Source organism: Malus domestica, chromosome 11 (genome assembly GCF_042453785.1).
Source record: "Malus domestica chromosome 11, GDT2T_hap1".
In the NCBI taxonomy this organism is placed as follows: Eukaryota; Viridiplantae; Streptophyta; class Magnoliopsida; order Rosales; family Rosaceae; genus Malus; species Malus domestica.
This window is the reverse complement of record NC_091671.1, coordinates 11,402,703-11,428,633: the sequence shown is the minus strand read 5'-3', so window position 1 is coordinate 11,428,633 and position 25,931 is coordinate 11,402,703. Positions and strand designations below refer to the sequence as shown.

The window sequence follows — 25,931 nt, the reverse complement described above, 5'->3', positions numbered from 1 at the left end:
ATAGTCTATGGGTGTCGGTGGTGATGATGTGTGTGAAATCTGTGTCGTACTCCTTTTTGGTCAATGGGGAAACATATGGGTATGTGGAGCCTTCTCATGGTCTATGTCAGGGTGGTCCGTTATCTCCCTATTTATTCCTCCTTTGCATTGAGGGTTTGTCGGCACTTATTGCGCATATTGAGTAAATGGGAGTTCTTATCGGGATTCGGATTTGTGATGATGCGCCTAGTATCCATCACTTATTGTTTGTTGACGACAGTTTCTTGTTTGGTAAAGCCAATCTGGATGAATGCGCTGAGGTCCAACATATTTTTGATGTTTTCTCCCAAGTGTCAGGGCAGGAAATAAACTTAGGGAAGAGTAATATTATGTTCAGTGCTAACGTGCATGGCCGAGAGTAGCAAGGGCTTGCCAATTTTTTGGGGGTCCAATTGGTGGAATGACATGTGCATTATTTGGGCCACCCTACGTTCGTGGGTAAGAATAAACGCCAAACTTATGCTTATATCAAAGAACAAGTCCACAAGAGGTTAAATGGGTGGAAAGGGAAATACTTAAGTGAAGTGGGACGTGAATTGCTCGTGAAAGTGGTGGCTTAGGCACTGCCTACATATGCTATGAATTGTTTTATGCTTCCAAAGACTTTTTGTGATGAGTTACATCAGTTAATGGCTTGGTTTTGGTGGGGCAGTTATCCGGACTCGAGGAAGATTCATTGGAAATCATGGGATAAGTTGTGCATTGCTAAACCGGAAGGTGGTATGGGGTTCCATAATCTTTATGCTTTTAACTTGGAGGTATTGGCAAAACAAGGTTGGTGAATTGTCGAAAACCCAAAGTCCTTAACAACAAGGCTATTTAAGGCCAGGTATTTCCCCAATACTTCCTTTTGGGACACCCTTTGTTCCCTCATCTTCTTCATATTGTTGGTCTAGCATACTCAAAGCTAGAATGATGTTGGAGAATGGCTCAAGATGGCTGATTGGGGATGGGGCTTCAATGCGGGTATGGAGGGATAGGTGGGTGCCATGACCCTTGACCTTTCATCCCATAACGATGCCGCTTCCATCTCGGGAGGAAATGAGGGTTCATGAGCTTATTGATGTGGAAAGGAAAGTGTGGTATGACGCTAAGTTGACTGAGTTTTTTTAGGAAGAAGACATGGAGCATATTCGTGCTTTGCCCATTAGTTATCGGCTTCCGTCTAATAAATTAATTTGGCATTATAATGACCGGGGTATTTTCACAGTCAATAGTGCTTATTGGGTTGCATGGGATTCTATTAAACCATCGTCACTAAGTGTGTCTTCTTCAGCTTCTGGAGGTAATCCGTTTACTCCTTTATGGAAAGCAATATGGAATGCCAAAGTCCCACCAAAAGTGCAGAATATGGTGTAGAGGACTTGTCATAATATTCTCCTGACAAAAGAGAATTTGTCTAAGAAAGGAGTACATTGGATTTGACATGCATTTTCAGATATGGAGCACTGGAGATGGTGGTGCATGTTCTCAAGGAGTGTCATTTTGCTATAGCTACATGGTTTGCGGCCCTATGCAGCTTTCTGGTTGATTCCGTCCTTTACGGATTAGTCAATGAGTGGTTTTTATTGTTGTTACAAACTAATCATTCTGCTTTCGATTTCATTTGTATGGTGGTTTGGCATCTTTGGCAGGTGAGGAATGATTGAATTTGGAGTGGAAGCAAGAGGCCCCAAGGGTTGTGGTGCAACGCGTTGTGGCATGGCTACAGGAATTCTAGGCTGCAGCAAATCTTGTACTTACTGCTCAATAACAGACGCCTCATACTCAGTAGAGGGAGGAAGTGGTTTGATGCCTAGGGTGGTGCGGGAGGATTGGGTGAGAGTGAATGTGGACGGAGCTACTAAATTGCAGGTTAAGGGGGGTGGGGCTGGTGTGGTAAACCGTGACGCACATGGAGCTTTTGTGGCAACAACGACATGCTTTCTTCCCTTTGTTTCCTCGGCTCTCCAAGCTGAGTTGCTAGCAATTAAGCATGGAGTGGAGTTGGCTCAACAACTTGGCTATCAAAAGGTTCAAGTCGAAAGTGACTCCTCCCAAGCAATTTCCATTATCAATACTTGTGTGGATCGTGCTTCAGTTGTGGATTTGTTAGTGGGGGATGATTTACATAGTGTAGCTTCGTTTATTGCCTCGAAGTTTATTTCTATTTCTAGGAATAATAATGGTATTGCCCATTGTTTGGCAAAGGTAGTAGTGTCAAGTGGGACACATTTAGTTTGGATTGAGGAGCCTCTGAGTTTTATTCTAGATCTTCTTATCCAATAAACAATGCAACTTTTCAAGTTAATGATATCGTCTTTCCTTAAAAAAAAAAAAAAAAAAAAAAAATATATATATATATATATATATATATATATATATATATATATATATATATATATATATATATATATATATATTCACAGCACCATTTTATTATCTATCACAAGCATAACGTGTGGTACAGTTATTCATAATTAAAAAAAATAGAAAAGGTGGGACACCAAATTTTGGAAAATTTTAAACATATTTGAAATTTGATAAGTTCACTTTGCGCTCTCTCTGCCTTCCTCATGCCCCCATCTCTTCCATTTTATCTTCTATTTTTAGTTCGTTAATTTTTTTACTCTCCTTTTCTCTCTCTCATAGTGGCTTCCATATCTACTCCAATCCTATGTCTCCACAAGCACCCCTGTTCATACTTCCTCTCAAACCTTCTTCGCATATCCCGATTCGTCCCTTTACTGATGCAAGAAGAACCCTTCTTCCTCCTCCGAGCCAACTCAGTGGAGATGGGACTCTACGCACCAGAATCTCTTCAAAACTGCCATCAAAAGCTTTGTTTCTGAAGCAATTTTCCCCAATTTCATTGAAAACCTTATAAATTCGGCCTTGGTTTCGCCCTCTTTCTCACCTCCACCGCTCACTCCACTGATCCGTCTGTCCATTGCTCCGCTGTCACTCCATCGATTCGTCCGTCACTTCGTTGAATCTCATCGCTTTGCCAGCCAATAGGAAGAGTTTACATTTGGATGAATATTCCTTTTTTTTTTTTTTGGTTGGGTAAGTTTGATTTTCATTTGTATCATTTTTTTTTTATATTCCTTTATTAATGAGTCTTTGATAATAATTTGTCGCAGTAATGTTTTTCTTGTTCAAAAACTACCCATGTGCTTATTCTCTCTTATGAATGATGGTGGATGACGATTGGGTTGTAGGGCAGTTTGCATTTGCCAGCCTTTCTCACTTTATGGCTTAGAAATTGGTATGCAAATATTTGGACGGATTTTAAGGTTATGGTTTTGAATTTGATTCTCTATATTCTCACTCAAATTTCGGAACTTTGCTCTTGTATTTTAATTTTGTATTGTATTTGTTCTAATACTGTTGTAGTTGTTTTGTTGGTTTGATCGCAGCTTCCATTTCCTCTACTTAACTAGTTCAGGGGCCATCATATGGTTAGTAAATTGAAGATGTTTCCCTCAATATTTCATTAAATAACTTAAGCTTGAATAAATCTTGGTAACCCATATATTTGAAACATGTCCATTGTGAAAAAAATAAAATAATAAAAAATCAGTGGGATGATCCACTTTGCTTCTTAGGTACGTGCATGAGTATGTCTTGTTCTGATTGAGATGTTAAGGGAAAAGCTCCAGTGTAATAAAGAACAGTTTATACGAAGGTCTCTCTGAATCTCGCCCACTCTATATATAAGTGCATCCAATTACTTTGATGTAAATAAATGGCAATCCTAATTTCAAGTTGTTTTCTTATACATTTTGGTTGTGGGTGTTTAATGATTGGAGACGCAGATGGCGGCTACAAATGGGGCGACTCGTGTTCATGGCTTCTCAGAAAATGTATTTGCCTTATCCATGTTCTTTGCCTATTCATTATATATATTTTTTGTTTTCTTCCTTTATATGTATTTTGATGTGCACTCGAGTCTTTTCGCACACTATGCTTTATTGCTTTATTTGAATCTTTTCTGCAGTAATGGAAATTTCCCTTGTTCAAGCTTCTACTTCAAGTTGTAATTCTACCTCGAGGTCAAGGACTCCAAGATCCTTCTCTTCAGTGGCTCACTAAATAACTTCAAGAAACTTGGTTGAAATGGTAATTCCCAACTTCAAGTAATTGTTTATTTAGTACAATTATTGCATATGTATTGACCGATGGGAGAATTCAAGTAATGCCTTCGTTAGTTTTGAGTCTGTTTGTTGTTGTCGATGCTTATTGATTTTCAATACTACTGAATGTTTGTGATTTACATTGTTTATAATTTCAGTTGTTCATAGGTTAACAACAGTTCATAGTATTAACTTTCAAAGGCGTTTGGAGGTGTTCAAGAAAAAGTGAAGTCTTTCAACTGACAATTTCCTTGTTATTTGAGGCCTAGTTGATGCTTCATGTGTAGTTTGATATTTCCTAGTATAAATCAATGGTGGTGTTGTTAGCTTTGTACAATTTGTAATTCTTTTTTAATATGTGATTATTTTAAAAAAAAATTGTATTCATAGTAAATTTCCAATTTTGTGGGTTATATATTATAATTTTTTTATAAGGGGCATTACTCGTGGTAAATAACCTGTGGTAAATTCTAATCTACAACGGGCACTGTTTGTGGTTACATTACATTTGACAATGGGCATAGCTTGTGGTAGAAATTGAGACTTTTTACCACATCCAAATTACTAACGAGCACAATGTTTGTAGTGGATTGCAATCTATCACAGGTATTTACCGTAATGGATGAGCATTTTTCTTCTAGTGTTGAGAGAAACTCTCACCCTAACGCGAGAGAAAACTCCATTAATTTGCTAAATCACCTTATTGCAATTATTTTACATTGATCTTTTGGTCAATTATTTTACAACTCCGGCTCGGCTCGGTCAAGCTGCCGTCCTTGTTACTGTCAAACGATCGGAAGATCTCGGGCAGCTGTGTCGTCTGCTCCTCCTCCATTATTCGTCACCGCCACCAATTTCTATTGTTTGCTTCTAGTACTACTACTGGTGCTACTCATGAGCTTGCATGAGTAAGTTCACGAAAGGAAATTAGGGAACGAGGATCCTCTCTGAATCCTCTTTGTAATGATCCCCGGCCCTTCCAATCACGTCCGTTCATCGTACATTATCCGATCATAAATCATTGTATTTTTTTTATATTTAAAGTTGAATATAAACTATACCTGAAGAAAAATAGTCACACGGTGTACGATAAACAGATGTGATTGGAGGATTTCCAAGATCCTGAGGATCTGGAGAGGATCCTCATTTACAAACAAAGACTTTGATTAATTAAATAATTAATTAAAAACGATTAGTAGCTTCCTACGTCATCAACAGTCGCTTTGGCCGAGTGGTTAAGGCGTGTGCTTGCTAAGTGCATTGGGATCCCCCGCGAGAGTTCGAACCTCTCAGGCGACGATTTATTTTTTATTTATTTTTAATTTTTTTCGGCCATGCTTATGGTGCTCTATCTGCAGGATCATGTAAACTGGAACAGTCAATATTTGTAGGGATTACGTTACATTCACAACGTGGCCATGCAAAGCTTTTTTAACATTGTCCAAAAAATTAACAAGAAACTAAAAGTAAAAAGAACCAAACGTCTCATGATAGGATGATGACACAATGCTGCCGATGTAGAAAATCATGTTTTGCCATAAAAAGTATGTACACACATATTGTAAAACATATTGTGTACATATATATAGCACATTCATCAATATTAACCAGAAGTTGTGGTACCATAAAACATTTCGTAAATTCTTCAAACCGAAAACATGGGTACATTCTTCAAATCCATGAAAAATAATAATAATGAATACTAGGTTTAATAACATTGATAAATTTCTTCGAATAACTTGACGTGAATACATTTTCAAATGAACGAGAAAAATGTACCCATATAAGTTTTAAAAAATAGATTAAAAAAAAGTGAACTGATTTTACATAAAATAAAAAAATGGGTATGTTTTACATTAAAAGAAATTGGTACATTTTACATATAACAATTGGTATATTTAAAAAATTAAAAAATTACACAAATGGGTATTTTTAAGAGATTATAAAATAGAAAATCGACTAGACTCGACGTCGTGGTAATGGCAACAACCATGGTCAATGTTTTATGGCGAGAATCAGCTGGATTCTGAAATAGCTGCTGACTAAGATTTAAGGGGTGGCCCAATTTTTAATTCATAATTTATTTTTTAATCAATGCGGAAAAATTTGACTGTCATATCAGCAAAAAGGTGGGATCCATAGTTGACACATCATCGCTTAACGGTCAAATTAACAAATTAACTAATGGATATATGAAGTTGAAATGAAATAGTAAGTAAAGGTATCTGATTAAAATGTTTCAAAAATATTGTATGCGGTTGAAATTGACCACAAACCTGAGGGAATAAAATGTAATTTACTAGAAAAATTAATAAGAAAAACCCATAAAACGTCAACCTCATATCTCAGGCGGCGATTTATTTTTAATTTTTGTTTAATTAAATAGTTATTTAAAAACGATGAGTAGCCTCTTACGTCATCAACAGTCGCTTTGGCCGAGTGGTTAAGGCGTGTGCTTGCTAAGTGCATGGGGATCCCCCACGAGAGTTCGAACCTCTCAGGCGACGGTTTATATTTTATTTTTTTTTAATTTTTTTCGGCCATGCTTGTGGTGCTCTATCTGCAGGATCACGAAAACTGGAACAGTCAATATTTGTAGGGATTACGTTACATTCACAACGTGGCCATGCAAAGCTTTTTAACATTGTCCAAAAAATTAACAAGAAACTAAAAGTAAAAAGAACCAAACGTCTCATGATAGGATGATGACACAATGCTGCCGATGTAGAAAATCATGTTTTGCCATAAAAAGTATGTACACACATATTGTAAAACATATTGTGTACATATATATAGCACATTCATCAATATTAACCAGAAGTTATGGTACCATAAAACATTTCGTAAATTCTTCAAACCGAAAACATGGGTACATTCTTCAAATCCATGAAAAATAATAATAATGAATACTAGGTTTAATAACATTAATAAATTTCTTCGAATAACTTGACGTGAATACATTTTCAAATGAACGAGAAAAATGTACCCATATAAGTTTTAAAAAATAGATTAAAAAAAAAGTGAACTGATTTTACATAAAATAAAAAAATGGGTATGTTTTACATTAAAAGAAATTGGTACATTTTACATATAACAATTTGTATATTTAAACAATTAAAAAATTACACAAATGGGTATTTTTAAGAGATTAAAAAATAGAAAATCGACTGGACTCGACGTCGTGGTAATGGCAACAACCATGGTCAATGTTTTATGGCGAGAATCAGCTGGATTCTGGAATAGCTGCTGACTAAGATTTAAGGCGTGGCCCAATTTTTAATTCATAATTTATTTTTTAATCAATGCGGAAAAATTTGACTGTCATATCAGCAAAAAGGTGGGATCCATAGTTGACACATCATCGCTTAACGGTCAAATTAACAAATTAACTAATGGATATATGAAGTTGAAATGAAATAGTAAGTAAAGGTATCTGATTAAAATGTTTCAAAAATATTGTATGCGGTTGAAATTGACCACAAACCTGAGGGAATAAAATGTAATTTACTCGAAAAATTAATAAGAAAAACCCATAAAACGTCAACCTCATATCTCAGGCGGCGATTTATTTTTAATTTTTGTTTAATTAAATAGTTATTTAAAAACGACGAGTAGCCTCCTACGTCATCAACAGTCGCTTTGGCCGAGTGGTTAAGGCGTGTGCTTGCTAAGTGCATGAGGATCCCCTGTGAGAGTTCGAACCTCTCAGGCGACGGTTTATTTTTTATTTTTTTTTAATTTTTTTCGGCCATGCTTGTGGTGCTCTATCTGCAAAATCACGTAAACTGGAACAGTCAATATTTGTAGGGATTACGTTACATTCACAACGTGGCCATGCAAAGCTTTTTTAACATTGTCCAAAAAATTAACAAGAAACTAAAAGTAAAAAGAACCAAACGTCTCATGATAGGATGATGACACAATGCTGCCGATGTCGAAAATCATGTTTTGCCATAAAAAGTATGTACACACATATTGTAAAACATATTGTGTACATATATATAGCACATTCATCAATATTAACCAAAAGTTTTGGTACCATAAAACATTTCGTAAATTCTTCAAACCGAAAACATGGGTACATTCTTCAAATCCATGAAAAATAATAATAATGAATACTAGGTTTAATAACATTAATAAATTTCTTCGAATAACTTGACGTGAATACATTTTCAAATGAACGAGAAAAATGTACCCATATAAGTTTTAAAAAATAGATTAAAAAAAAGTGAACTGATTTTACATAAAATAAAAAAATTTGTATGTTTTACATTAAAAGAAATTGGTACATTTTACATATAACAATTGGAATATTGAAAAAATTAAAAAATTACACAAATGGGTATTTTTAAGAGATTAAAAAATAGAAAATCGACGGGACTCGACGTCGTGGTAATGGCAACAACCATGGTCAATGTTTTATGGCGAGAATCAGCTGGATTCTGGAATAGCTGCTGACTAAGATTTAAGGGGTGGCCCAATTTTTAATTCATAATTTATTTTTTAATCAATGCGGAAAAATTTGACTGTCATATCAGCAAAAAGGTGGGATCCATAGTTGACACATCATCGCTTAACGGTCAAATTAACAAATTAACTAATGGATATATGAAGTTGAAATGAAATAGTAAGTAAAGGTATCTGATTAAAATGTTTCAAAAATATTGTATGTGGTTGAAATTGACCACAAACTGAGGGAATAAAATGTAATTTCCTCGAAAAATTAATAAGAAAAACCCATAAAACGTCAACCTCATATCTCAGGCGGCGATTTATTTTTAATTTTTGTTTAATTAAATAGTTATTAAAAAACGACGAGTAGCCTCCTACGTCATCAACAGTCGCTTTGGCCGAGTGGTTAAGGCGTGTGCTTGCTAAGTGCATGAGGATCCCCTGTGAGAGTTCGAACCTCTCAGGCGACGATTTATTTTTTATTTTTTTTTAGTTTTTTTCGGCCATGCTTGTGGTGCTCTATCTGCAGGATCACGTAAACTGGAATAGTCAATATTTGTAGGGATTACGTTACATTCACAACGTGGCCATGCAAAGCTTTTTTAACATTGTCCAAAAAATTAACAAGAAACTAAAAGTAAAAAGAACCAAACGTCTAATGATAGGATGATGACACAATGCTGCTGATGTAGAAAATCATGTTTTTCCATAAAAAGTACGTACACACATATTGTGTACATATATATAGCACATTCATCAATATTAACCAAAAGTTATGGTACCATAAAACATTTCGTAAATTCTTCAAACCGAAAACATGGGTACATTCTTCAAATCCATGAAAAATAATAATAATGAATACTAGGTTTAATAACATTAATAAATTTCTTCGAATAACTTGACGTGAATACATTTTCAAATGAACGAGAAAAATGTACCCATATAAGTTTTAAAAAATAGATTAAAAAAAAGGTCAACTGATTTTACATAAAAAAAAAAAGGTATGTTGTACATTAAAAGAAAATGGTACATTTTAGATATAACAATTGGTATATTGAAAAAATTGAAAAATTATACAAATGGGTATTTTTAAGAGATTAAAAAATAGAAAATCGACTGAACTCGACGTCGTGGTAATGGCAACAGCCATGGTCAGTGTTTTCCGGTGAGAATCAGCTGGATTCTGGAATAGCTGCGGACTAATATTTAAGGGTGGACCAATTTTTTATTTATAATTTATTTTTTAATCAATGCGGAAAAATTTGACTGTCATATCAGCAAAAAGGTGGGATCCATAATTGACACATCATCGCTTAACGGTCAAATTAACAAATTAACTCATGGGTATATGAAGTTGAAATGAAATAGTAAGTAAAGGTATATGATTAAAATGTTTCAAAAATATTGTATGCGGTTGCAATTGACCACAAAACTGAGGGAATAAAATGTAATTTACTCGAAAAATTAACAAGAGAAACCCATAAAACGTCAACCTCATATCTTAGGCATCGATTTATTTTTCAATTTTTGTTTAATTAAATAGTTAATTAAAAACGATGAGTAGCCACCTACGTCATCAACAGTCGCTTTGGCCGAGTGGTTAAAGCGTGTGCTTACTACGTGCATGGGGATCCCCCGCGAGAGTTCGAACCTCTCAGGACATGATATATTTATTTTTTATTTTTATTTTTTTTCGGCCATGCTTGTGGTGCTCTATCTGCAGTATCACGTAAACTAGAACAGTCAATATTTGTATGGATTACGTTACATTCACAACGTGACGATGCAAAGCTTTTTTAACATTGTCCAAAAACTTAACAAGAAACTAAATGTAAAAAGAACCAAACGACTCATGATAGAATGATGATACAATGCTGCCGATGTAGAAAATCATGTTTTTCCATAAAAAGTATGTAAACACATATTGTAAAACATATTGTGTACATATATATAGCACATTCATCAATATTAACCAAAAGTGGATGATGACACAATGCCGCCGATGTAGAAAATCATGTTTTGCCATAAAAAGTATGTACACACATATTGTAAAACATATTGTGTACATATATATAGCACATTCATCATTATTAACCAAAAGTTATGGTACCATAAAACATTTGGTAAATTCTTCACACCGAAAACATGGGTACATTCTTCAAATCACTGAAAAATAATAATAATGAATACTAGGTTTGATGACATTAATAAATTTCTTCGAATAACTTGACGTGAATACATTTTCAAATCAACGAGAAAAATTTACCCATATAAGTTTTAAAAAATAGATTAAAAAAATGGTGAACTGATTTTACATTAAAAAAAAAAAGGTATGTTTTACATTAAAAGAAATTGGTACATTTTTACATATAACAATTGGTATATTTAAAAAATTGAAAAATTATACAGATGGATATTTTTAAGGGATTGAAAAATAGAAAATCGACTGGACTCGACGTCGTGGTAATGGCAACAGCCATGGTCAGTGTTTTCTGGTGAGAATCAACTGGCTTCTGGAATAGCTGCGGACTAAGATTTAAGGGGTGGCCCAATTTTTTATTTATAATTTATTTTTTAATCAATGCAGAAAATTTTGACTGTCATATCAGCAAAAAGGTGGGATCCATAGTTGACACATCATCGCCTAACGGTCAAATTAACAAAGTAACTAATGGATATATAAAGTTGAAGTGAAATAGTAAGTAAAAGTATCTGATTAAAATGTTTCAAAAATATTGTGTGCGGTTGCAATTGACCACAAAACTGAGGGAATAAAATGTAATTTACTCGAAAAATTAACAAGAGAAACCCATAAAACGTCAACCTCATATGTTAGGCACCGATTTATTTTTAATTTTTGTGTAATTAAATAGTTAATTAAAAATGATGAGTACCCACCTACGTCATCAATAGTCGCTTTGGCCGAGTGGTTAAGGCGTGTGCTTGCTAAGTGCATGGGGATCCCCCGCGAGAGTTCGAACCTCTCAGGCGACGATTTTTTTTTTTTTTTTTTTAATTTTTTTTCGGCCATGCTTGTGGAGCTGCATCTGCAGGATCACATAAACTGGAACAGTCAATATTTGTATGGATTACGTTACATTCACAACGTGGCCATGCAAAGCTTTTTTAACATTGTCCAAAAACTTGACAAGAAACTAAAAGTGAAAAGAACCAAACGTCTCATGATAGGATGATGAGACAATGCTGCCGATGTAGAAAATCATGTTTTGCCATAAAATGTATGTACACACATATTGTAAAACATATTGTGTACATATATATAGCACATTCATCAATATTAACCAAAAGTTATGGTACCATAAAACATTTGATAAATTCTTCAAACCGAAAACATAGGTACATTCTTCAAATCCATGAAAAATAACAATAATGAATACTAGGTTTAATAACATTAATAAATTTCTTCGAATAACTTGACGTGAATACATTTTCAAATGAATGAGAAAAATGTAACCATATAAGTTTTAAAAAATAGATTAAAAAAAAGGTGAACTGATTTTATATAAAAAAAAAGGTATGTTTTACATTAAAAGAAATAAGTACATTTTACATATAGCAATTGGTATATTTAAAAAATTGAAAAATTATACAAATGGGTATTTTTAAGAGATTAAAAAATAGAAAATCGACTGGACTCGACGTCGTGGTAATGGCAATAGCCATGGTCAGTGTTTTCTGGCGAGAATCAGCTGGATTTTGGAATAGCTGCGGACTAAGATTTAAGGGTTGGCCCAATTTTTTATTTATAAAATATTTTTTAATCAATGCAGAAAATTTTGACTGTCATATTAGCAGAAAGGTGGGATCCATAGTTGACACATCATCGCCTAACGGTCAAATTAACAAATTAACTAATGGATATATGAAGTTGAAATGAAATAGTAAGTAAAAGTATCTGATTAAAATGTTTCAAAAATATTGTGTGCGGTTGCAATTGACCACAAAACTGAGGGAATAAAATGTAATTTACTCGAAAAATTAACAAGAGAAACCCATAAAACGTCAACCTCATATGTTAGGCACCGATTTATTTTTAATTTTTGTGTAATTAAATAGTTAATTAAAAATGATGAGTACCCACCTACGTCATCAACAGTCGCTTTGGCCGAGTGGTTAAGGCGTGTGCTTGCTAAGTGCATGGGGATCCCCCGCGAGAGTTCGAACCTCTCAGGCGACGATTTATTTATTTTTTTTTTTATTTTTTTTTCGGCCATGCTTGTGGAGTTGCATCTGCAGGATCACATAAACTGGAACAGTCAATATTTGTAGGGATTACGTTACATTCACAACGTGGCCATGCAAAGCTTTTTTAACATTGTCCAAAAACTTGACAAGAAACTAAAAGTGAAAAGAACCAAACGTCTCATGATAGGATGATGAGACAATGCTGCCGATGTAGAAAATCATGTTTTGCCATAAAAAGTATGTACACGCATATTGTAAAACATATTGTGTACATATATATAGCACATTCATCAATATTAACCAAAAGTTATGGTACCATAAAACATTTGGTAAATTCTTCAAATCGAAAACATAGGTACATTCTTCAAATCCATGAAAAATAACAATAATGAATACTAGGTTTAATAACATTAATAAATTTCTTCGAATAACTTGACGTGAATACATTTTCAAATGAACGAGAAAAATGTGACCATATAAGTTTTAAAAAATAGATTAAAAAAAAGGTGAACTGATTTTATATAAAAAAAAAGGTATGTTTTACATTAAAAGAAATTGGTACATTTTACATATAGCAATTGGTATATTTTAAAAATTGAAAAATTATACAAATGGGTATTTTTAAGAGATTAAAAAATGGAAAATCGACTGGACTCGACGTCGTGGTAATGGCAATAGCCATGGTCAGTGTTTTCTGGCGAGAATCAGCTGGATTTTGGAATAGCTGCGGACTAAGATTTAAGGGTTGGCCCAATTTTTTATTTATAATTTACTTTTTAATCAATGCGGAAAAATTTGACTATCATATTGTGAACACGAATTTTTCCTTAAACGAAAGAGACAAGAACACATGCACAAAATTATATTTGTATTTGATGATTTTGGGTTTACAATCTCTCTCAAATTTGATCCACTGATTCGATCTCCGTAAGGTGTTGAATGTGGATGTGTGATTGATCCAAAGGCCGTTGAGGCTTGATCTTGGATGAACGGTTGAAAGTTTCTTCAAGGGCCGTGGGCTTGATCTTTTAAGGTGGATTTGAGCGGATCTTCAAGGAGCCGTTAGGGCTTGATCTTGAGGATGAGTGTTTCTTCAAGGGCCGTTGAGGCTTGATCTTGAAGAACGGTTGTATGTATGGCTTTGTCGACGTTTGTTGATCCAAAGCGCCGTTGGGGCTTGATCTTAGGATGAATGAATGATGAACGATGAATAATTTCTTCAAGGGCCGTCGGGGCTTGATCTTGAATTGGTGGATTGTTGATCCAAGGACCGTCGGGGCTTGATCTTGGATGAGGATTTGACGAAGAACGAAGAGGGCTTTCTTGATTCTTCGGGATTTGCTTGAGAGCTTTAGAGTTTCAAAGCTTCAAGGATTTTGGATATGTGGGGAGTATTCTCTTCCATTTTGGGAGTAGAGAAATGTATTTGTGAATTTTAGGATCCTCTTATTCGATCTCCGTAAGGTGTTGAATGTGGATGTGCGATTGATCCAAGGGCTGTTGAGGCTTGATCTTGGATGAACGGTTGAAAGTTTCTTCAAGGGTCGTGGGCTTGATCTTTGAAGGTGGATTTGAGCGGATCTTCAAGGAGCTGTTGGGGCTTGATCTTGAGGATGAGTGTTTCTTCGAGGGCCGTTGAGGCTTGATCTTGAGGATGAATGTTTCTTCAAGGGTCGTTGAGGCTTGATCTTAAAGAACGGTGATGAACGGATCTTCAAGGGTTTTTGGGCTTGATCTTGAAGAACGGTTGGATGTATGGCTTTGTCGACGTTTGTTGATCCAAAGGGCCGTTGGGGCTTGATCTTAGGATGAATGAATGATGAACGATGAACAATTTCTTCAAGGGCCGTCGGGGCTTGATCTTGAATTGGTGGATTGTTGATCCAAGGGCCGTCGGGGCTTGATCTTGGATGAGGATTTGACGAAGAACGAAGAGGGCTTTCTTGATTCTTCGGGATTTGCTTGAGAGCTTTAGAGTTTCAAAGCTTCAAGGATTTTGGATATGTGGTTTTTGGTTCCCCTAAATGAATGAAATTGGCTTCTATTTATAGAATTTTCCAAGGCCTAATTTTGAATATAATATTCCAGATGAAATAAGTCATTTCTGCCAGGTGTTGACACGTGTCCTGTTTGATGACTTTTCCAACTTATTTCAAATTTTTGTTTAGACACACGCTACGTGTAAAATTTATGTAATACATGAACGTTGAAACTTTGATTTATCGATCAACATTTATTTACCGAAATTTCGATGTCTACAAATGCCCCCACTTCAAGGCACGTCATATACATGTGCTTGTCGCGTGTAGGAGATGCGTTTTGAAGTCCCTTAATGTAGATGTCGATCCAAGGGCCGTCGAGGCTTGATCTTGAATTGGGCTGGAGATTTCTTCAAGGGCCGTTGAGGCTTTATCTTGAATTGGGCTTGAGATTTCTTCAAGGGCCGTTGAGGCTTGATCTTGAATTGGGCTGAAAATTTCTTCAAGGGTCGTCGAGGCTTGATCTTGAATTGGGCTTGAGATTTCTTCAAGGGCCGTTGAGGCTTGATCTTGAAGGTTGAAATTGGACCACAAGGAGCTTCATGTGGTAGACGATCTTTGGCTTTGGTAGTGGATGAATTGGCACGTATTTGTTTTTGCGCTTGTTGACTTACCACAGCTTTGATCTTGAACTAGGTTTGATTCAATGGTGGTGGACACTTGATCTTGAATCGGACTTGTGATTTCCTCAAGGGCCTTCGAGGCTTGATCTTGAATTTGGCTGGAAGCTTCTTCAAGGGCCGTTGAGGCTTGATTCTTGAAGGTTGACTCGAACACATGGTAAGCAGGCACGAGGTGAAGGTGTTGGTCTGTTTCTTTCTTCAATCTTTCCGAGTGCCGACCGATTGCTTTCTTTCTACTTGTCCTGCAGGCAAGAGCAAGGGTAAAGGAAAAGCATGCCATGAGATATCTTTGCTTTCGACTCTGATGATATGAGGTACTTTTGCTTTTGAAGAAGTTGCGGGTGAATCAGCACATGCTTTGTTGTGCTTGTCTCCACATGCTTCAATGTATCATTTTCCTTTGCCTTATCTATTCTTCTGGCAGAATGTGGCATCTTTTCGAGTTCCTCAGCTCAGACTCCTTCTGCTGAATTGACTGTGCAGGCTGCATTCTTCTCTGCTTGTTTTTTCAAGCAGATGTGGTATCTTCTCTGGAAACATAAGATGTTGAGATAATGGGTACTTCGAGAGTAGTGCTAGGTAAGCAATCAGGGAAGGGTTCTAAGCAGTCGGTTCCTGACTGGGAGTTTGACACCAAGTGCTGGCTGATTGCTTTTTTCCTCCTTGTCCCGCAGGTAAGAACAAGGACAAAGAAAATGACAGGGAGAAAGCATGATATGAAATACTCTTACTTTCGAATAAGTGGTGGCGATTTGACAGCGTTGCATATCGAGGCTTTGCTCTTCGGTGATGGTGCCGTCGATATGTTGTTGAAGCTTCTCGAGCTCTTGGATTCAACTCAGACCCCTTCTTCTTACTAATTCTTCAACTCGGACTCCTTCTGCTGAGTTTATTATGCATGCCGCATTTCCTTATTTGTTCTCCAGGCAGATGTGGCAACTTCTTGAGTTCCTCAGCTCGGACTCCTTCTGCTGAGTTGGCTGTGCAGGCTGCATTCTTCTCTGCTTGTTTCTTTTGCATGTTGTCTCCACATGCTGCAATGTATCATTTCCACTTGCTTTATCTGTTCTCCAGGAAGATATGGCAGCTTCTTTGGAAGTACAGCAACAGTGGAAGACGAGTACTCGAGAGCAGTGTTAGGTAGGCAATCAGGGAAGGGTTTCAAGCAGTCGGTTCCTTACCCGAGTTTGAGTGGAGGTTCCGGCATATTGCTTTCTTTATCCTTGTGTTTGCAGGTAAGAACAATGACAAAGGAAAGGACAGGGAGAACGCATGATATGAGATACTCTTGCTTTCTACCCTGGTGATATGAGATACTTTTGCTTTGGTGTCATTTGTTTGCAGAGGTACCCCAAGGAATAAGGAACACTGAATGACTAGAAAGGCTTCGTTGGGAAGGCATTCTCGGAGATGAAGAAAGGTTCCGTATGTCTACCTTGCTATGGAGGGTGAAGGTGGACAGTTATAGGAAGTTCTTTAATACCTGTAGAGGTACTATTCTTTCACTCGTGTCGGCAACCATTGAGTGGTTGATCAGTATGGCTTCACGTGTTTTCTTCTTCATCAGAAATCTTCGACAAATTGTCCGTAATTTCCGCCAAGCTGAATGTGCATCTGACAGGTGTTGACGAGGCTGAAAAAGACTGGCGCCTCTTCGATATCTGGGATCGGCGCTTCGACAAATTGCCCGTGATTTTCGCAAAGCTGAGTTTGCGTGTGACGGGTGCTGACGCGTCTGGAAAAGCAAGATGCCTTTCTGATTTCTGAGCTTGCCTCTTCAATTTTTTAATTGGCCTTTTCGAATTCTGAGATCACCTCTTCGATCTCTGAAATCCCGTCGAGTGCTGATTTTTATAGAGGCACGCAGTACGTTCAAAGCACACTTGAATTTCTGCTTGTAGAAACTCCCTTCTTGCATTTCTACGATCTTGACTTGTCCGACCTCTTCTTTCTTTAACATATCTGAAAATGTTTGGCCCCTCCGACCGTCATTTTGACTTGAACCTTGGTGAAGAGGCAGCCATGCCTTCTCCAAACAACATATGGCGTCTATTTTTCATATCCCCTACTGGTCCTCTTACCGTTGGGGATTCGATGATGAAGAATGATATGACCGTTGCGGTGGTGGCCTGGAACCTTGTCACTCCCAGAGATAACAGACTACTTTCCAAACGGTCTGATGAGTTGGCTGTTAAGGATTCTCTGGCTCTTAGTGTGCAGTGTGCAGGTTCTGTGTCTAATATGGCCCAACGCCTATTTGCTCGAACCCGTCAAGTTGAATCATTGGCGGCTGAAGTGATGAGTCTCAAACAAGAGATTAGAGGGCTCAAGCATGAGAATAAACAGTTGCACAAGCTCGCACATAACTATGCTACAAACATGAAGAGGAAGATTGACCAGATGCAGGAATCTGATGGTCAGATTTTACTTGATCATCAGAGGTTTGTGGGTATGTTCCAACAGCATTTGCCTTCGTCTTCTGAGGCTGTATCGCGTAATGAAGCTCCACATGATCAACCTCCGGCTCCTCTTCTTCCTGGAGTTCCGCCGAGTGGTGTGGCTTCAAATAGTCAACCTCCGGCGCCTCTTCTTCCTGGAGCTCCGCCGAGTGGTGCCTGATGCACCATTCCAATTGGCCTTATATATATATATATATATATATATATATATATATATATATATATATATATATATATGGTGCCTGATGCACCATTCTATTTGCCCTTATATATTTTTTTATTATTATTTTTTATCCTTATGGTGCGTGAAGCACCAAAAGACCTTTCACTTTTTTTTTATTATTATTATTTTAAGATGGTGCTATGCACCAAAGACCTCATACATATTTTTTTTCTATGGTGCCGTGCACTATTATACTTTTATAATTTTTTTTATTCTTTTTTTATTCTTTTTTTTATTCCTGCGAACTCAGGAGCATGAATGCTTGCCTTTTGTGGCTTTATAAAAGGTTTACTGCCTTCTCCTATTTCATCGCATTGCAGCGGAGCCATAACTTTTAACCAAACCGACAGTAGAGAGGAAGAAGAAGATGCATTGAACCAGGTTGCTCAGGTTCTGCTGTCCTTGCTGCACTACCGTCGCTGCACTATCTGCCATCTTTGCTGCACTGTCCGTTGCCATCCTTGCTGCATTGCAGTCGCTGCACTGTCTGTTACCGCTTGGAGCTTGTTACAGTGCGTCACTTTTACCTTGTGGGGTTGTGCAAAAGACTGCAGCGAGTTTATGTTGTGTAGTGCCTTTTGGTCACAACTTTCCTTGGTGGTGACGTTGCTGTGAGTCTTGGTGCTTAGAGCTTGTCATAGTGCGTCACTTTTACCGTATGGGGTTGTGCAAAAGACTGCAGCGATGCTGTGTAGTGCTTTTGATCACAGTTTTCTCTCGGTGGTGCCTTTACCGTGTGGTGCTGTGATAAAGACTGCAGTGGGGATTTGCTGTGTAGTACCTTTGATCACAGTTTTCCCTCGGTGGTGCCTTTGCCATGCACATTGACCTTGTCGCTTGCCGTTGCTGCTTGGAGTTGATGGGCAGAAGGGGAGAGCTGCAGAGATGGCGGAGTTGCTAGAGCTTAAGGCAAAATGTAAGACGTCGAGCTTCATGATCGGCTAGTCGTTTGACGGCGGTTATTTGAAGTTCTTTGTCGATTTTGATCATGGTGGCCAGAATGCATTGTCGTTGCTGCTTGCCACTGCATTTTTTGCTGCCTTGCACCGCCACCATTACATAGCCACTGCATTTTTTGCTGCCTTGCACCGCCACTGTACAACCATTACATTGCCACTGCATTCTTGTTGCCTTGCACCGTCGCCATTGCACAACCACTGCATTTTTTGCTGCCTTGCAGAGGAAAAGACGGACGAGATCGTGATGCGCCATGCAGATGAGCTTGGAGTGAAGGAGTTGCAGCGGAAGACGAGGAGCAACGCTGGGCGAGGATGGGAGCTTTACGCAGTATCTAACTCCCAAAGTTGCATCTTCTTCATCGTCAAGTGAAGTTGCAGCTGCAGTGAAAGAGACAGAGCCTTTGGTGGCACCATCACCGTCAGAATCTTCAGAAGTGACGGCGTTGATGGGGACGAGGTTTTGAAACCGCAAGAACGCACGGCTAGGAGCGAGGCTCAAGGCTGGCGTCGAGATTATGCTTCCTCATGCGGATGATACTGATGAACTGGACCTTGTGGCGCAGCTCTTCACTGGTGAGAACTCGCCGAAAATGTGGTATCTGATGAGCTCGAGCGTTGAGACCTGATCAATCATGGTATTCCTCTCGAGCTGGAGATCGGAGTCGATGTCTCCGCGGTACCTTCCAGTGGGGTCAACGTTGGGCTCGTCACAGATGACCTCTCAGAACTTGGAGCTGATCTGATTGCCGCATTAGTCTTCCTGGATGTGAAGGATCTTTCTTATTGCCGCGACGGAGGTGCAGAAAATGAAGCGAGATCTGTTACTGCACTTACAAGGATTTTTGGAGGAACATCGAGAGGGCAAACAAGGGCCTCTTTCTCTTATTGCTCTGCACCCTTGGATTCTGGAGGATTTAAGATGCCCACCTCACTCTGACCTTTGATTGGGCCAAAACTAGTGTGGGCCGTGTCCTGAACCTTGGAGAAGTAGTCTTTGACTTGCTGACAGATTGGGCTCTAGGAGCCGCTTGTAGAATTTTGGCTAAAGGGGTTGCTTCTTGTGGCCACTTATATAAATATATATATATATATATATATATATATATATATATATATATATTAATACATAAAACATATGTATTTTTTCTTTTTTTTTCTTTTTTTGTAAATACATAAAACATGTATCTTTTTTTTTTTTTTTTTTCTTCTTCTTTTTTTTTTTTGTACAAAGAAATTGTAATAGCATCAAACTTTTAATAAAATCTTTATTCCTTATTTTGGTTTGACTTAACTCAAATTTTGAATATTCGAGCTGCCTACGTACCCCTCAAAAGAAGAGATCAAGTCGTAACGTAGTTCAAATACATATATATATATATATATTTGGTATTTTCTTTTGGTTCCGTTTTGCAATTTCAACTCGTGCAAGCAATGAGCTATTGGTGTCGCCTTTTATGCTCGTACAGACCAGGAGCATCGATGTTGCCTTTTATGCTCATGGAGACCAGGAGCGTTGGTGTTGCCTTTTATGCTCGTGCAGACCAGGAGTGTTGTGCCATGCAGTTTAGGCTCGTGCAAGCAAGGAGCGTTTGTTTTGTCGCCTTTTAGGCTCGTGCGGACTAAGAGCGTTGGTGTTGCCTTTTATGCTCGTGCAGACCAGGAGCGTTGGTGTTGCCTTTTATGCTCGTGCAGACCAGGAGCGTTGGTGTTCTGCAGTTTAGGTTCTTGTGGACAAGGAGCTTTGTGAACTTGTTAAACGATCCTGGAGAGGCATTCCTTGCAATTTTCATAATAAGGAGTCTTGACCGAGTGATTGAAGAAGTCTTCAGGAAAGAAATCGTGCATCGTGATGGGGATGGACGATCTGTGTGTCAAAATTTCATCATCTTCAACACGTTCACGTTGCTTTGAAGGTTGACAAGAGCTGCTTTGCCCCCTTTCTGATTGGCGGACTTGTGGAGGAGACGTATGCTTCTTGTGCAATTTCTTAGGAGTGACTTGAGTCCATCCTTCAACTTTGCTTGTCTTGGAGAATGCCCCCGACAGTTGAGGTAAAAACTTTGAGTCGAAAGAGCCAGAAGTGATGGTGGTATAGTTTGACTTCACCACATCGTCAAGATCTAGCTTAATGATTCCTTTCTGAGCCAGCTTCATGATGAGATCTTTCAGCACGAAGCACTTTTCTGTCGGATGACTGATGAAGCGGTGGAATTTACCGATCACTTTCTTGTCCAATAGGTCATCCAGCATGGCAACCACATCAGAGTCAGGGAATGGATAAGTCTTCTCATCAAGCTCCTTTAAAGTGCGTCTACGCATCTCTTGATCAGGAAAAGCTTCGGCTTGAATCGCCTTGCCTCGTGTAGGGATTTTGACGGGAGCTGTGTTGATCGTCATTGCTTCCTTGGTGGGTTTCTATGCAGTCTTCTCCACCTTTGGCCCAACAACTTTGTCATTCTTGTAGTCGGCGATTGGTTCTTTCTTCCCATGATGAGCGATGCTTAACTCCATGTCATGGGTGCGAGTGGCCAATTCCTCAAAGGTCCGTGGTTTAATGCCTTGAAGGATGTATTGCAAACCCCATTGCATGCCTTGGATGCACATCTTGATTGAAGAGGTTTCCGAGAGCCTATTTTTACAATCGAGGCTTAGAGTGCGCCATCTGTTGATGTAGTCAATGACTAGCTCGTCTTTCCACTGCTTTGTGCTCGTTAGCTCTAGCATGCTCACAGTGCGGCGGGTGCTGTAGAAGCGGTTGAGGAATTCTTGCTCCATTTGCTCCCAGCTGTTGATGGACTCAGGCTCTAGGTCTGTGTACCACTCAAAGGCGTTTCCTTTCAGCGAACGCATAAACTGCTTGGCGAGGTAGTCCCCTTCGGTCCCTGCGTTGTTGCAAGTTTCAACAAAGTGGGCAACGTGCTGTTTCGGGTTTCCTTTCCATCAAATTGCATGAACTTTGGCAGTTGATAACCCTTCGGCATCCTTAAGGCGTCAATCTTCTTTGAATAAGGCTTCGAGTACAACCCGGAGGTATTTGAGCTCCCTTCGTACTGTGCCTTGATGGTGTTAGTGATCATCTCCTGCAGCTGCTGGATAGAAAGAGATCCCATGAGTGCCGCTGCTTGGTCTGGCTTCGGCTTCACATCGATTCTCTCCACCAAAGGCTCATCTTCTTCGCCAGCTCCTTTTTTTAGTGGATCATCTTCTGGGTTAGGGTTCTCGCCGTCCTGTGGCTCCAGTCGGTTGACGAGTGCATCGATTTGCAAGTCTTTTTCTTCCACAATCTGTGTTAGCCTTGCAATCGCTTCATTCATTTGAGCCAGTTGTTCTTCGATTGAGGTAATGCCGATAGTCATGACTTGTGCAACCAATAGATGTGACTTTCCTTTAGACATCCAGGATGCTGACGAAGAACGTCGTTGGCTGCTTTGGGATGTCATCTTATGTGCCTCAGCATCATGCTTCGGTGCCCCCAACGAGGTCAGGTTGATAACGGACTTGCGTCTTTGATGCTCCCCTTGATCCTTTAGTGGCACCAACTTTGAAGTGGCATGTTGAGGAGCGATTGTGGCGTCAATGGATGCTCCGTTCATGGCGGAAGTGATCAGGCTTCTTCCCTTTATGATAACGGCTTATCCTTTGCTTGATGCCATTGATTTTGGAAGTGTGCTTGAATTTCTTGAACGGAGAAAGAGATGAGAGGTAGAGATAGTCCCACCGTGCGTGCCAAATTTGTGAACACGAATTTTTCCTTAAATGAAAGAAACAAGAACACGTGCACAAAATAATATTTGTATTTGATGATTTTGGGTTTACAATCTCTCTCAAATTTGATCCTCTGATTCGATCTCCGTAAGGTGTTGAATGTGGATGTGCAATTGATCCAAGGGCCATTGAGGCTTGATCTTGGATGAACGGTTGAAAGTTTCTTCAAAGGCCATGGGCTTGATCTTTGAAGGTGGATTTGAGCGGATCTTCAAGGAGCCGTTAGGGCTTGATCTTGAGGATGAGTGTTTCTTCAAGGGTCGTTGAGGCTTGATCTTGAAGAACGGTGATGAATGGATCTTCAAGGGCTTTTGGGCTTGATCTTGAAGAACGGTTGGATGTATGGCTTTGTCGACGTTTGTTGATCCAAAGGGCCGTTGGGGCTTAATCTTAGGATGAATGAATGATGAATGATGAACAATTTCTTCAAGGACCGTCGGGGCTTGATCTTGGATGAGGATTTGACGAAGAACGAAGAGGGCTTTCTTGATTCTTCGGGATTTGCTTGAAAGCTTTAGAGTTTCAAAGCTTCAAGGATTTTGGATATGTGGGGAGTATTCTCTTCCATTTTGGGAGTAGAGAAATGTATTTGTGAATTTTAGGATCCTCTGATTCGATCTCCGTAAGGTGTTGAATGTGGATGTGCGATTGATCCAAGGGCCGTTGAGGCTTGATCTTGGATGAACGGTTGAAAGTTTCTTCAAGGGCCGTGGGCTTGATCTTTGAAAGTGGATTTGAGCGGATCTTCAAAGAGCGGTTGGGGCTTGATCTTGAGGATGATTGTTTCTTCAAGGGTCGTTGAGGCTTGATCTTGAGGATGAGTGTTTCTTCAAGGGCCGTTGAGGCTTGATCTTGAAGAACGGTGATGAACGGATCTTCAAGAGCTTTTGGGCTTGATCTTGAAGAACGGTTGGATGTATGGCTTTGTCGACATTTGTTGATCCAAAGGGCCGTTGGGGCTTGATCTTAGGATGAATGAATGACGAACGATGAACAATTTCTTCAAGGGTCGTCGGGGCTTGATCTTGAATTGGTGGATTGTTGATCCAAGGGCCGTCGGGGCTTGATCTTGGATGAGGATTTGACGAAGAACGAAGAGGGCTTTCTTGATTCTTCGGGATTTGCTTGAGAGCTTTAGAGTTTCAAAGCTTCAAGGATTTTGAATATGTGGTTTTTGGTTCCCCTAAATGAATGAAATTGCCTTCTATTTACAGAATTTTACAAGGCCTAATTTTGAATATAATATTATAGATGAAATAAGTCATTTCTGCCAGGTGTTGAAAATCATGTTTTGCCATAAAAAGTATGTACACACATATTGTAAAACATATTGTGTACATATATATAGTACATTCATCAATATAAACCAAAAGTTATTGTACCATAAAACATTTGGTAAATTCTTCAAACCGAAAACATGGGTACATTCTTCAAATCCATGAAAAATAATAATAATGAATACTAGGTTTAATAACATTAATAAATTTCTTCGAATAACTTGACGTGAATACATTTTCAAATCAACGAGAAAAATGTACCCATATAAGTTTTAAAAAATAGATTAAAAAAAAGTGAACTGATTTTACATAAAAAAAAAGGGTATCTTTTACATTAAAAGAAATTGGTACATTTTACATACAACAATTGGTATAATTGAAAAATTATACAAATGGGTATTTTTAAGAGATTAAAAAATAGAAAATCGACTGGACTCGACGTCGTGGTAATGGCAACAGCCGTGGTCAATGTTTTCTTGCGAGAATCAGCTGCATTCTGGAATAGCTACCGACTAAGATTTAAGGGGTGGCCCAATTTTTTATTTATAATTTATTTTTTAATCAATGCGGAAAAATTTGACTGTCATATCAGCAAAAAGGTGGGATCCATAGTTGACACATCATCGCTTAACGGTCCAATTAACAAATTAACTAATGGGTATATGAAGTTGAAATGAAATAGTAAGTAAATAGTTAATTAAAAATGATGAGTAGCCTCCTACGTCATCAACAGTCGCTTTGGCCGAGTGGTTAAGGCGTGTGCTTGCTAAGTGCATGGGGATCCCCCGCGAGAGTTCGAACCTCTCAGGCGACGATTTATTTTTTATTTTAGTTTAATTTTTTTCGGCCATGCTTGTGGAGCTGTATCTGCAGGATCACATAAACTGGAACAGTTAATATTTGTAGGGATTACGTTACATTCACAACGTGGCCATGCAAATCTTTTTTAACATTGTCCAAAAACTTGACAAGAAACTAAAAGTAAAAAGAACCAAACGTCTCAAGATAGGATGATGAGACAATGCTGCCGATGTAGAAAATCATGTTTTGCCATAAAAAGTATGTACACACATATTGTAAAACATATTGTGTACATATATATAGTACATTCATCAATATAAACCAAAAGTTATTGTACCATAAAACATTTAGTAAATTCTTCAAACCGAAAACATGGGTACATTCTTCACATCCATGAAAAATAATAATAATGAATACTGGGTTTAATAACATTAATAAATTTCTTCGAATAACTAGACATGAATACATTTTCAAATCAACGAGAAAAATGTACCCATATAAGTTTTAAAAAATAGATAAAAAAAAAGTGAACTGATTTTACATAAAAAAAAGGGGTATGTTTTACATTAAAAGAAATTGGTACATTTTACATACAACAATTGGTATAATTAAAAAGTTGAAAATTTATACAAATGGGTATTTTTATGAGATTAAAAAAATAGAAAATTGACTGGACTCGACGTCGTGGTAATGGCAACAGCCATGGTCAATGTTTTCTTGCGAGAATCAGCTGCATTCTGGAATAGCTACTGACTAAGATTTAAGGGGTGGCCCAATTTTTTATTTATAATTTATTTTTTAATCAATGCGGAAAAATTTGACTGTCATATCAGCAAAAAGGTGGGATCCATAGTTGACACATCATCGCTTAACGATCCAATTAACAAATTAACTAATGGGTATATGAAGTTGAAATCAAATAGTAAGTAAATAGTTAATTAAAAATGATGAGTAGCCTCCTACGTCATCAACA

General features: G+C 38.1%; 7 non-coding genes across 7 annotated transcripts; all 7 read left to right on the top strand.

The window, feature by feature from the left end:
* Positions 1-5,371: 5,371 nt before the first annotated feature.
* On the top strand, positions 5,372-5,453 carry TRNAS-GCU (transfer RNA serine (anticodon GCU)). The gene has a single exon. It is a non-coding gene; the product is annotated as a tRNA-Ser (tRNA).
* A 1,126-nt stretch (positions 5,454-6,579) lies between these two features.
* On the top strand, positions 6,580-6,661 carry TRNAS-GCU (transfer RNA serine (anticodon GCU)). Its single transcript has one exon. It is a non-coding gene; the product is annotated as a tRNA-Ser (tRNA).
* A 1,126-nt stretch (positions 6,662-7,787) lies between these two features.
* TRNAS-GCU (transfer RNA serine (anticodon GCU)) lies at positions 7,788-7,869 on the top strand. Its single transcript has one exon. It is a non-coding gene; the product is annotated as a tRNA-Ser (tRNA).
* A 1,125-nt stretch (positions 7,870-8,994) lies between these two features.
* On the top strand, positions 8,995-9,076 carry TRNAS-GCU (transfer RNA serine (anticodon GCU)). The gene has a single exon. It is a non-coding gene; the product is annotated as a tRNA-Ser (tRNA).
* Positions 9,077-11,518: 2,442 nt separating this feature from the next.
* TRNAS-GCU (transfer RNA serine (anticodon GCU)) lies at positions 11,519-11,600 on the top strand. The gene has a single exon. It is a non-coding gene; the product is annotated as a tRNA-Ser (tRNA).
* A 1,122-nt stretch (positions 11,601-12,722) lies between these two features.
* TRNAS-GCU (transfer RNA serine (anticodon GCU)) lies at positions 12,723-12,804 on the top strand. Its single transcript has one exon. It is a non-coding gene; the product is annotated as a tRNA-Ser (tRNA).
* A 12,085-nt stretch (positions 12,805-24,889) lies between these two features.
* On the top strand, positions 24,890-24,971 carry TRNAS-GCU (transfer RNA serine (anticodon GCU)). Its single transcript has one exon. It is a non-coding gene; the product is annotated as a tRNA-Ser (tRNA).
* The last annotated feature ends 960 nt before the right edge of the window (positions 24,972-25,931 follow it).